Raw genomic sequence first — 13,410 nt, 5'->3', positions numbered from 1 at the left:
GTTATCATACCTACTGGTAAAATGGCTGTCAATGGTCTCTGATCTTCTGTTACTCAATAGCTTGATCATTCTGTGTTCTCCAAGGAACATATAATTTATTCTTATTAATCTGGCTGGTATGACAACGTAAATGATGTCAATCTGGCATGAAAAACCTTAGCATTTATATTTATCTCGCGAGAAGGACAATGTTGGTCCAGTGTGTTTGTGTGTATATGTACGCCAATACGCCATGAAAGTGACTAGCCACTTCATCATTCTTCCGGAGTCAGTCCCCTAATTATTTTGAATGGGCTTGGCGATTATATATTACATTTGTGAAAATGCAGTTGTTTAAAATATATATTTATCAGAATATATTTGTGATTGAGGCGGGATTTACTCCTGCCAGATGCCTTTTAATATAATGTTGCGCTGACGAACATTGCGCTACATTTTTGCCCTTTTAAGGCCATTCAAAAAGCTAACAAACATTAGAAAACTATAGGTCTACTTCCTTGAAAATGTTGCTGCACTTTTGATGCACGTTAACACAACAATTGGAACAAAGTGTTGTTGTTTCGTAAACTCCATGTTCAGTTGGATGAGAGCACAAATGGCCATCGATCAAGCGTCAGGGTCATATACACCACAAGTCTCTGTGGCGCAATTGGTTAGCGCGTTAGACTGTTAATCTAAAGGTTGGTGGTTCGAGCCCACCCAGGGACGACAGTTGTCAGTTTGTTGTGCTCCATGATGTGGATGTGACATCCTGGACCTGTAATGAGATTCCTGTTATTTTGCCCCGGTCAATGCCAACACAAGCCTCTCTAGTGCAATCAGTTAGCGTGTTTGACTGTCAATCTAAAGGTTGGTGCATCATCACCACCCAGGGATGACATTTTTCAGATTGTGGAGATGTGAACTGACCCTTCCTGACTTGGTTTGAGCTTCCATGAGACTTTGGCCTGCTGAGGGTCAGTGTAACCACAAGTATCTGTGGTGCAATTGGTTGGCGCGTTAGACTGTTAATTTAAAAGTTGGTGATTTGTGCCCACCCAGGAATGCTGTCTTTCTGTTTCTAGTGATGTGGAAGACCTTCCTGGCCTTACAGTAAGCTTGCTTTTGACCTGCTGTGTTTCCTGTTGTCACATGTGATTGGTGTGTTGTTGAACATGAAAGATGACAAGTTATCATACCTACTGGTAAAATGGCTGTCAATGGTCTCTGATCTTCTGTTACTCAATAGCTTGATCATTCTGTGTTCTCCAAGGAACATATAATTTATTCTTATTAATCTGGCTGGTATGACAACGTAAATGATGTCAATCTGGCATGAAAAACCTTAGCATTTATATTTATCTCGCGAGAAGGACAATGTTGGTCCAGTGTGTTTGTGTGTATATGTACGCCAATACGCCATGAAAGTGACTAGCCACTTCATCATTCTTCCGGAGTCAGTCCCCTAATTATTTTGAATGGGCTTGGCGATTATATATTACATTTGTGAAAATGCAGTTGTTTAAAATATATATTTATCAGAATATATTTGTGATTGAGGCGGGATTTACTCCTGCCAGATGCCTTTTAATATAATGTTGCGCTGACGAACATTGCGCTACATTTTTGCCCTTTTAAGGCCATTCAAAAAGCTAACAAACATTAGAAAACTGTAGGTCTACTTCCTTGAATATGTTGCTGCACTTTTGATGCACGTTAACACAACAATTGGAACAAAGTGTTGTTGTTTCGTAAACTCCATGTTCAGTTGGATGAGAGCACAAATGGCCATCGATCAAGCGTCAGGGTCATATACACCACAAGTCTCTGTGGCGCTATTGGTTAGCGTGTTAGACTGTTAATCTAAAGGTTGGTGGTTCGAGCCCACCCAGGGACGACAGTTGTCAGTTTGTTGTGCTCCATGATGTGGATGTGACATCCTGGACCTGTAATGAGATTCCTGTTATTTTGCCCCGGTCAATGCCAACACAAGCCTCTCTAGTGCAATCAGTTAGCGTGTTTGACTGTCAATCTAAAGGTTGGTGCATCATCACCACCCAGGGATGACATTTTTCAGATTGTGGAGATGTGAACTGACCCTTCCTGACTTGGTTTGAGCTTCCATGAGACTTTGGCCTGCTGAGGGTCAGTGTAACCACAAGTATCTGTGGTGCAATTGGTTGGCGCGTTAGACTGTTAATTTAAAAGTTGGTGATTTGTGCCCACCCAGGAATGCTGTCTTTCTGTTTCTAGTGATGTGGAAGACCTTCCTGGCCTTACAGTAAGCTTGCTTTTGACCTGCTGTGTTTCCTGTTGTCACATGTGATTGGTGTGTTGTTGAACATGAAAGATGACAAGTTATCATACCTACTGGTAAAATGGCTGTCAATGGTCTCTGATCTTCTGTTACTCAATAGCTTGATCATTCTGTGTTCTCCAAGGAACATATAATTTATTCTTATTAATCTGGCTGGTATGACAACGTAAATGATGTCAATCTGGCATGAAAAACCTTAGCATTTATATTTATCTCGCGAGAAGGACAATGTTGGTCCAGTGTGTTTGTGTGTATATGTACGCCAATACGCCATGAAAGTGACTAGCCACTTCATCATTCTTCCGGAGTCAGTCCCCTAATTATTTTGAATGGGCTTGGCGATTATATATTACATTTGTGAAAATGCAGTTGTTTAAAATATATATTTATCAGAATATATTTGTGATTGAGGCGGGATTTACTCCTGCCAGATGCCTTTTAATATAATGTTGCGCTGACGAACATTGCGCTACATTTTTGCCCTTTTAAGGCCATTCAAAAAGCTAACAAACATTAGAAAACTGTAGGTCTACTTCCTTGAAAATGTTGCTGCACTTTTGATGCACGTTAACACAACAATTGGAACAAAGTGTTGTTGTTTCGTAAACTCCATGTTCAGTTGGATGAGAGCACAAATGGCCATCGATCAAGCGTCAGGGTCATATACACCACAAGTCTCTGTGGCGCTATTGGTTAGCGTGTTAGACTGTTAATCTAAAGGTTGGTGGTTCGAGCCCACCCAGGGACGACAGTTGTCAGTTTGTTGTGCTCCATGATGTGGATGTGACATCCTGGACCTGTAATGAGATTCCTGTTATTTTGCCCCGGTCAATGCCAACACAAGCCTCTCTAGTGCAATCAGTTAGCGTGTTTGACTGTCAATCTAAAGGTTGGTGCATCATCACCACCCAGGGATGACATTTTTCAGATTGTGGAGATGTGAACTGACCCTTCCTGACTTGGTTTGAGCTTCCATGAGACTTTGGCCTGCTGAGGGTCAGTGTAACCACAAGTATCTGTGGTGCAATTGGTTGGCGCGTTAGACTGTTAATTTAAAAGTTGGTGATTTGTGCCCACCCAGGAATGCTGTCTTTCTGTTTCTAGTGATGTGGAAGACCTTCCTGGCCTTACAGTAAGCTTGCTTTTGACCTGCTGTGTTTCCTGTTGTCACATGTGATTGGTGTGTTGTTGAACATGAAAGATGACAAGTTATCATACCTACTGGTAAAATGGCTGTCAATGGTCTCTGATCTTCTGTTACTCAATAGCTTGATCATTCTGTGTTCTCCAAGGAACATATAATTTATTCTTATTAATCTGGCTGGTATGACAACGTAAATGATGTCAATCTGGCATGAAAAACCTTAGCATTTATATTTATCTCGCGAGAAGGACAATGTTGGTCCAGTGTGTTTGTGTGTATATGTACGCCAATACGCCATGAAAGTGACTAGCCACTTCATCATTCTTCCGGAGTCAGTCCCCTAATTATTTTGAATGGGCTTGGCGATTATATATTACATTTGTGAAAATGCAGTTGTTTAAAATATATATTTATCAGAATATATTTGTGATTGAGGCGGGATTTACTCCTGCCAGATGCCTTTTAATATAATGTTGCGCTGACGAACATTGCGCTACATTTTTGCCCTTTTAAGGCCATTCAAAAAGCTAACAAACATTAGAAAACTATAGGTCTACTTCCTTGAAAATGTTGCTGCACTTTTGATGCACGTTAACACAACAATTGGAACAAAGTGTTGTTGTTTCGTAAACTCCATGTTCAGTTGGATGAGAGCACAAATGGCCATCGATCAAGCGTCAGGATCATATACACCACAAGTCTCTGTGGCGCAATTGGTTAGCGCGTTAGACTGTTGATCTAAAGGTTGGTGGTTCGAGCCCACCCAGGGACGACAGTTGTCAGTTTGTTGTGCTCCATGATGTGGATGTGACATCCTGGACCTGTAATGAGATTCCTGTTATTTTGCCCCGGTCAATGCCAACACAAGCCTCTCTAGTGCAATCAGTTAGCGTGTTTGACTGTCAATCTAAAGGTTGGTGCATCATCACCACCCAGGGATGACATTTTTCAGATTGTGGAGATGTGAACTGACCCTTCCTGACTTGGCTTGAGCTTCCATGAGACTTTGGCCTGCTGAGGGTCAGTATAACCACAAGTCTCTGTGGTGCAATTGGTTGGTGCGTTAGACTGTTAATTTAAAAGTTGGTGATTTGAGCCCACCCAGGAATGCTGTCTTTCTGTTTCTAGTGATGTGGAAGACCTTCCTGGCCTTACAGTAAGCTTGCTTTTGACCTGCTGTGTTTCCTGTTGTCACATGTGATTGGTGTGTTGTTGAACATGAAAGATGACAAGTTATCATACCTACTGGTAAAATGGCTGTCAATGGTCTCTGATCTTCTGTTACTCAATAGCTTGATCATTCTGTGTTCTCCAAGGAACATATAATTTATTCTTATTAATCTGGCTGGTATGACAACGTAAATGATGTCAATCTGGCATGAAAAACCTTAGCATTTATATTTATCTCGCGAGAAGGACAATGTTGGTCCAGTGTGTTTGTGTGTATATGTACGCCAATACGCCATGAAAGTGACTAGCCACTTCATCATTCTTCCGGAGTCAGTCCCCTAATTATTTTGAATGGGCTTGGCGATTATATATTACATTTGTGAAAATGCAGTTGTTTAAAATATATATTTATCAGAATATATTTGTGATTGAGGCGGGATTTACTCCTGCCAGATGCCTTTTAATATAATGTTGCGCTGACGAACATTGCGCTACATTTTTGCCCTTTTAAGGCCATTCAAAAAGCTAACAAACATTAGAAAACTATAGGTCTACTTCCTTGAAAATGTTGCTGCACTTTTGATGCACGTTAACACAACAATTGGAACAAAGTGTTGTTGTTTCGTAAACTCCATGTTCAGTTGGATGAGAGCACAAATGGCCATCGATCAAGCGTCAGGGTCATATACACCACAAGTCTCTGTGGCGCAATTGGTTAGCGCTTTAGACTGTTAATCTAAAGGTTGGTGGTTCGAGCCCACCCAGGGACGACAGTTGTCAGTTTGTTGTGCTCCATGATGTGGATGTGACATCCTGGACCTGTAATGAGATTCCTGTTATTTTGCCCCGGTCAATGCCAACACAAGCCTCTCTAGTGCAATCAGTTAGCGTGTTTGACTGTCAATCTAAAGGTTGGTGCATCATCACCACCCAGGGATGACATTTTTCAGATTGTGGAGATGTGAACTGACCCTTCCTGACTTGGTTTGAGCTTCCATGAGACTTTGGCCTGCTGAGGGTCAGTGTAACCACAAGTATCTGTGGTGCAATTGGTTGGCGCGTTAGACTGTTAATTTAAAAGTTGGTGATTTGTGCCCACCCAGGAATGCTGTCTTTCTGTTTCTAGTGATGTGGAAGACCTTCCTGGCCTTACAGTAAGCTTGCTTTTGACCTGCTGTGTTTCCTGTTGTCACATGTGATTGGTGTGTTGTTGAACATGAAAGATGACAAGTTATCATACCTACTGGTAAAATGGCTGTCAATGGTCTCTGATCTTCTGTTACTCAATAGCTTGATCATTCTGTGTTCTCCAAGGAACATATAATTTATTCTTATTAATCTGGCTGGTATGACAACGTAAATGATGTCAATCTGGCATGAAAAACCTTAGCATTTATATTTATCTCGCGAGAAGGACAATGTTGGTCCAGTGTGTTTGTGTGTATATGTACGCCAATACGCCATGAAAGTGACTAGCCACTTCATCATTCTTCCGGAGTCAGTCCCCTAATTATTTTGAATGGGCTTGGCGATTATATATTACATTTGTGAAAATGCAGTTGTTTAAAATATATATTTATCAGAATATATTTGTGATTGAGGCGGGATTTACTCCTGCCAGATGCCTTTTAATATAATGTTGCGCTGACGAACATTGCGCTACATTTTTGCCCTTTTAAGGCCATTCAAAAAGCTAACAAACATTAGAAAACTGTAGGTCTACTTCCTTGAAAATGTTGCTGCACTTTTGATGCACGTTAACACAACAATTGGAACAAAGTGTTGTTGTTTCGTAAACTCCATGTTCAGTTGGATGAGAGCACAAATGGCCATCGATCAAGCGTCAGGGTCATATACACCACAAGTCTCTGTGGCGCTGTTGGTTAGCGTGTTAGACTGTTAATCTAAAGGTTGGTGGTTCGAGCCCACCCAGGGACGACAGTTGTCAGTTTGTTGTGCTCCATGATGTGGATGTGACATCCTGGACCTGTAATGAGATTCCTGTTATTTTGCCCCGGTCAATGCCAACACAAGCCTCTCTAGTGCAATCAGTTAGCGTGTTTGACTGTCAATCTAAAGGTTGGTGCATCATCACCACCCAGGGATGACATTTTTCAGATTGTGGAGATGTGAACTGACCCTTCCTGACTTGGTTTGAGCTTCCATGAGACTTTGGCCTGCTGAGGGTCAGTGTAACCACAAGTATCTGTGGTGCAATTGGTTGGCGCGTTAGACTGTTAATTTAAAAGTTGGTGATTTGTGCCCACCCAGGAATGCTGTCTTTCTGTTTCTAGTGATGTGGAAGACCTTCCTGGCCTTACAGTAAGCTTGCTTTTGACCTGCTGTGTTTCCTGTTGTCACATGTGATTGGTGTGTTGTTGAACATGAAAGATGACAAGTTATCATACCTACTGGTAAAATGGCTGTCAATGGTCTCTGATCTTCTGTTACTCAATAGCTTGATCATTCTGTGTTCTCCAAGGAACATATAATTTATTCTTATTAATCTGGCTGGTATGACAACGTAAATGATGTCAATCTGGCATGAAAAACCTTAGCATTTATATTTATCTCGCGAGAAGGACAATGTTGGTCCAGTGTGTTTGTGTGTATATGTACGCCAATACGCCATGAAAGTGACTAGCCACTTCATCATTCTTCCGGAGTCAGTCCCCTAATTATTTTGAATGGGCTTGGCGATTATATATTACATTTGTGAAAATGCAGTTGTTTAAAATATATATTTATCAGAATATATTTGTGATTGAGGCGGGATTTACTCCTGCCAGATGCCTTTTAATATAATGTTGCGCTGACGAACATTGCGCTACATTTTTGCCCTTTTAAGGCCATTCAAAAAGCTAACAAACATTAGAAAACTATAGGTCTACTTCCTTGAAAATGTTGCTGCACTTTTGATGCACGTTAACACAACAATTGGAACAAAGTGTTGTTGTTTCGTAAACTCCATGTTCAGTTGGATGAGAGCACAAATGGCCATCGATCAAGCGTCAGGGTCATATACACCACAAGTCTCTGTGGCGCAATTGGTTAGCGCGTTAGACTGTTAATCTAAAGGTTGGTGGTTCGAGCCCACCCAGGGACGACAGTTGTCAGTTTGTTGTGCTCCATGATGTGGATGTGACATCCTGGACCTGTAATGAGATTCCTGTTATTTTGCCCCGGTCAATGCCAACACAAGCCTCTCTAGTGCAATCAGTTAGCGTGTTTGACTGTCAATCTAAAGGTTGGTGCATCATCACCACCCAGGGATGACATTTTTCAGATTGTGGAGATGTGAACTGACCCTTCCTGACTTGGTTTGAGCTTCCATGAGACTTTGGCCTGCTGAGGGTCAGTGTAACCACAAGTATCTGTGGTGCAATTGGTTGGCGCGTTAGACTGTTAATTTAAAAGTTGGTGATTTGTGCCCACCCAGGAATGCTGTCTTTCTGTTTCTAGTGATGTGGAAGACCTTCCTGGCCTTACAGTAAGCTTGCTTTTGACCTGCTGTGTTTCCTGTTGTCACATGTGATTGGTGTGTTGTTGAACATGAAAGATGACAAGTTATCATACCTACTGGTAAAATGGCTGTCAATGGTCTCTGATCTTCTGTTACTCAATAGCTTGATCATTCTGTGTTCTCCAAGGAACATATAATTTATTCTTATTAATCTGGCTGGTATGACAACGTAAATGATGTCAATCTGGCATGAAAAACCTTAGCATTTATATTTATCTCGCGAGAAGGACAATGTTGGTCCAGTGTGTTTGTGTGTATATGTACGCCAATACGCCATGAAAGTGACTAGCCACTTCATCATTCTTCCGGAGTCAGTCCCCTAATTATTTTGAATGGGCTTGGCGATTATATATTACATTTGTGAAAATGCAGTTGTTTAAAATATATATTTATCAGAATATATTTGTGATTGAGGCGGGATTTACTCCTGCCAGATGCCTTTTAATATAATGTTGCGCTGACGAACATTGCGCTACATTTTTGCCCTTTTAAGGCCATTCAAAAAGCTAACAAACATTAGAAAACTGTAGGTCTACTTCCTTGAAAATGTTGCTGCACTTTTGATGCACGTTAACACAACAATTGGAACAAAGTGTTGTTGTTTCGTAAACTCCATGTTCAGTTGGATGAGAGCACAAATGGCCATCGATCAAGCGTCAGGGTCATATACACCACAAGTCTCTGTGGCGCTATTGGTTAGCGTGTTAGACTGTTAATCTAAAGGTTGGTGGTTCGAGCCCACCCAGGGACGACAGTTGTCAGTTTGTTGTGCTCCATGATGTGGATGTGACATCCTGGACCTGTAATGAGATTCCTGTTATTTTGCCCCGGTCAATGCCAACACAAGCCTCTCTAGTGCAATCAGTTAGCGTGTTTGACTGTCAATCTAAAGGTTGGTGCATCATCACCACCCAGGGATGACATTTTTCAGATTGTGGAGATGTGAACTGACCCTTCCTGACTTGGTTTGAGCTTCCATGAGACTTTGGCCTGCTGAGGGTCAGTGTAACCACAAGTATCTGTGGTGCAATTGGTTGGCGCGTTAGACTGTTAATTTAAAAGTTGGTGATTTGTGCCCACCCAGGAATGCTGTCTTTCTGTTTCTAGTGATGTGGAAGACCTTCCTGGCCTTACAGTAAGCTTGCTTTTGACCTGCTGTGTTTCCTGTTGTCACATGTGATTGGTGTGTTGTTGAACATGAAAGATGACAAGTTATCATACCTACTGGTAAAATGGCTGTCAATGGTCTCTGATCTTCTGTTACTCAATAGCTTGATCATTCTGTGTTCTCCAAGGAACATATAATTTATTCTTATTAATCTGGCTGGTATGACAACGTAAATGATGTCAATCTGGCATGAAAAACCTTAGCATTTATATTTATCTCGCGAGAAGGACAATGTTGGTCCAGTGTGTTTGTGTGTATATGTACGCCAATACGCCATGAAAGTGACTAGCCACTTCATCATTCTTCCGGAGTCAGTCCCCTAATTATTTTGAATGGGCTTGGCGATTATATATTACATTTGTGAAAATGCAGTTGTTTAAAATATATATTTATCAGAATATATTTGTGATTGAGGCGGGATTTACTCCTGCCAGATGCCTTTTAATATAATGTTGCGCTGACGAACATTGCGCTACATTTTTGCCCTTTTAAGGCCATTCAAAAAGCTAACAAACATTAGAAAACTATAGGTCTACTTCCTTGAAAATGTTGCTGCACTTTTGATGCACGTTAACACAACAATTGGAACAAAGTGTTGTTGTTTCGTAAACTCCATGTTCAGTTGGATGAGAGCACAAATGGCCATCGATCAAGCGTCAGGATCATATACACCACAAGTCTCTGTGGCGCAATTGGTTAGCGCGTTAGACTGTTGATCTAAAGGTTGGTGGTTCGAGCCCACCCAGGGACGACAGTTGTCAGTTTGTTGTGCTCCATGATGTGGATGTGACATCCTGGACCTGTAATGAGATTCCTGTTATTTTGCCCCGGTCAATGCCAACACAAGCCTCTCTAGTGCAATCAGTTAGCGTGTTTGACTGTCAATCTAAAGGTTGGTGCATCATCACCACCCAGGGATGACATTTTTCAGATTGTGGAGATGTGAACTGACCCTTCCTGACTTGGCTTGAGCTTCCATGAGACTTTGGCCTGCTGAGGGTCAGTATAACCACAAGTCTCTGTGGTGCAATTGGTTGGTGCGTTAGACTGTTAATTTAAAAGTTGGTGATTTGAGCCCACCCAGGAATGCTGTCTTTCTGTTTCTAGTGATGTGGAAGACCTTCCTGGCCTTACAGTAAGCTTGCTTTTGACCTGCTGTGTTTCCTGTTGTCACATGTGATTGGTGTGTTGTTGAACATGAAAGATGACAAGTTATCATACCTACTGGTAAAATGGCTGTCAATGGTCTCTGATCTTCTGTTACTCAATAGCTTGATCATTCTGTGTTCTCCAAGGAACATATAATTTATTCTTATTAATCTGGCTGGTATGACAACGTAAATGATGTCAATCTGGCATGAAAAACCTTAGCATTTATATTTATCTCGCGAGAAGGACAATGTTGGTCCAGTGTGTTTGTGTGTATATGTACGCCAATACGCCATGAAAGTGACTAGCCACTTCATCATTCTTCCGGAGTCAGTCCCCTAATTATTTTGAATGGGCTTGGCGATTATATATTACATTTGTGAAAATGCAGTTGTTTAAAATATATATTTATCAGAATATATTTGTGATTGAGGCGGGATTTACTCCTGCCAGATGCCTTTTAATATAATGTTGCGCTGACGAACATTGCGCTACATTTTTGCCCTTTTAAGGCCATTCAAAAAGCTAACAAACATTAGAAAACTGTAGGTCTACTTCCTTGAATATGTTGCTGCACTTTTCATGCACGTTAACACAACAATTGGAACAAAGTGTTGTTGTTTCGTAAACTCCATGTTCAGTTGGATGAGAGCACAAATGGCCATCGATCAAGCGTCAGGGTCATATACACCACAAGTCTCTGTGGCGCTATTGGTTAGCGTGTTAGACTGTTAATCTAAAGGTTGGTGGTTCGAGCCCACCCAGGGACGACAGTTGTCAGTTTGTTGTGCTCCATGATGTGGATGTGACATCCTGGACCTGTAATGAGATTCCTGTTATTTTGCCCCGGTCAATGCCAACACAAGCCTCTCTAGTGCAATCAGTTAGCGTGTTTGACTGTCAATCTAAAGGTTGGTGCATCATCACCACCCAGGGATGACATTTTTCAGATTGTGGAGATGTGAACTGACCCTTCCTGACTTGGTTTGAGCTTCCATGAGACTTTGGCCTGCTGAGGGTCAGTGTAACCACAAGTATCTGTGGTGCAATTGGTTGGCGCGTTAGACTGTTAATTTAAAAGTTGGTGATTTGTGCCCACCCAGGAATGCTGTCTTTCTGTTTCTAGTGATGTGGAAGACCTTCCTGGCCTTACAGTAAGCTTGCTTTTGACCTGCTGTGTTTCCTGTTGTCACATGTGATTGGTGTGTTGTTGAACATGAAAGATGACAAGTTATCATACCTACTGGTAAAATGGCTGTCAATGGTCTCTGATCTTCTGTTACTCAATAGCTTGATCATTCTGTGTTCTCCAAGGAACATATAATTTATTCTTATTAATCTGGCTGGTATGACAACGTAAATGATGTCAATCTGGCATGAAAAACCTTAGCATTTATATTTATCTCGCGAGAAGGACAATGTTGGTCCAGTGTGTTTGTGTGTATATGTACGCCAATACGCCATGAAAGTGACTAGCCACTTCATCATTCTTCCGGAGTCAGTCCCCTAATTATTTTGAATGGGCTTGGCGATTATATATTACATTTGTGAAAATGCAGTTGTTTAAAATATATATTTATCAGAATATATTTGTGATTGAGGCGGGATTTACTCCTGCCAGATGCCTTTTAATATAATGTTGCGCTGACGAACATTGCGCTACATTTTTGCCCTTTTAAGGCCATTCAAAAAGCTAACAAACATTAGAAAACTGTAGGTCTACTTCCTTGAAAATGTTGCTGCACTTTTGATGCACGTTAACACAACAATTGGAACAAAGTGTTGTTGTTTCGTAAACTCCATGTTCAGTTGGATGAGAGCACAAATGGCCATCGATCAAGCGTCAGGATCATATACACCACAAGTCTCTGTGGCGCAATTGGTTAGCGCGTTAGACTGTTAATCTAAAGGTTGGTGGTTCGAGCCCACCCAGGGACGACAGTTGTCAGTTTGTTGTGCTCCATGATGTGGATGTGACATCCTGGACCTGTAATGAGATTCCTGTTATTTTGCCCCGGTCAATGCCAACACAAGCCTCTCTAGTGCAATCAGTTAGCGTGTTTGACTGTCAATCTAAAGGTTGGTGCATCATCACCACCCAGGGATGACATTTTTCAGATTGTGGAGATGTGAACTGACCCTTCCTGACTTGGTTTGAGCTTCCATGAGACTTTGGCCTGCTGAGGGTCAGTGTAACCACAAGTATCTGTGGTGCAATTGGTTGGCGCGTTAGACTGTTAATTTAAAAGTTGGTGATTTGTGCCCACCCAGGAATGCTGTCTTTCTGTTTCTAGTGATGTGGAAGACCTTCCTGGCCTTACAGTAAGCTTGCTTTTGACCTGCTGTGTTTCCTGTTGTCACATGTGATTGGTGTGTTGTTGAACATGAAAGATGACAAGTTATCATACCTACTGGTAAAATGGCTGTCAATGGTCTCTGATCTTCTGTTACTCAATAGCTTGATCATTCTGTGTTCTCCAAGGAACATATAATTTATTCTTATTAATCTGGCTGGTATGACAACGTAAATGATGTCAATCTGGCATGAAAAACCTTAGCATTTATATTTATCTCGCGAGAAGGACAATGTTGGTCCAGTGTGTTTGTGTGTATATGTACGCCAATACGCCATGAAAGTGACTAGCCACTTCATCATTCTTCCGGAGTCAGTCCCCTAATTATTTTGAATGGGCTTGGCGATTATATATTACATTTGTGAAAATGCAGTTGTTTAAAATATATATTTATCAGAATATATTTGTGATTGAGGCGGGATTTACTCCTGCCAGATGCCTTTTAATATAATGTTGCGCTGACGAACATTGCGCTACATTTTTGCCCTTTTAAGGCCATTCAAAAAGCTAACAAACATTAGAAAACTGTAGGTCTACTTCCTTGAAAATGTTGCTGCACTTTTGATGCACGTTAACACAACAATTGGAACAAAGTGTTGTTGTTTC

At 41.3% G+C, this 13,410-nt stretch overlaps 3 non-coding genes across 3 annotated transcripts; all 3 read left to right on the top strand.

Moving 5' to 3' along the window:
• Window positions 1-634: 634 nt before the first annotated feature.
• On the top strand, window positions 635-708 carry trnan-guu (transfer RNA asparagine (anticodon GUU)). The gene has a single exon. It is a non-coding gene; the product is annotated as a tRNA-Asn (tRNA).
• Window positions 709-7,642: 6,934 nt separating this feature from the next.
• On the top strand, window positions 7,643-7,716 carry trnan-guu (transfer RNA asparagine (anticodon GUU)). Its single transcript has one exon. It is a non-coding gene; the product is annotated as a tRNA-Asn (tRNA).
• Window positions 7,717-12,314: 4,598 nt separating this feature from the next.
• On the top strand, window positions 12,315-12,388 carry trnan-guu (transfer RNA asparagine (anticodon GUU)). The gene has a single exon. It is a non-coding gene; the product is annotated as a tRNA-Asn (tRNA).
• Window positions 12,389-13,410: the final 1,022 nt, after the last annotated feature.

The sequence above is a fragment of the Oncorhynchus mykiss genome, chromosome 21, assembly GCF_057628025.1.
Source record: "Oncorhynchus mykiss isolate SJ-2025 chromosome 21, ASM5762802v1, whole genome shotgun sequence".
In the NCBI taxonomy this organism is placed as follows: Eukaryota; Metazoa; Chordata; class Actinopteri; order Salmoniformes; family Salmonidae; genus Oncorhynchus; species Oncorhynchus mykiss.
This window is presented reverse-complemented; position numbering and strand designations above follow the sequence as displayed.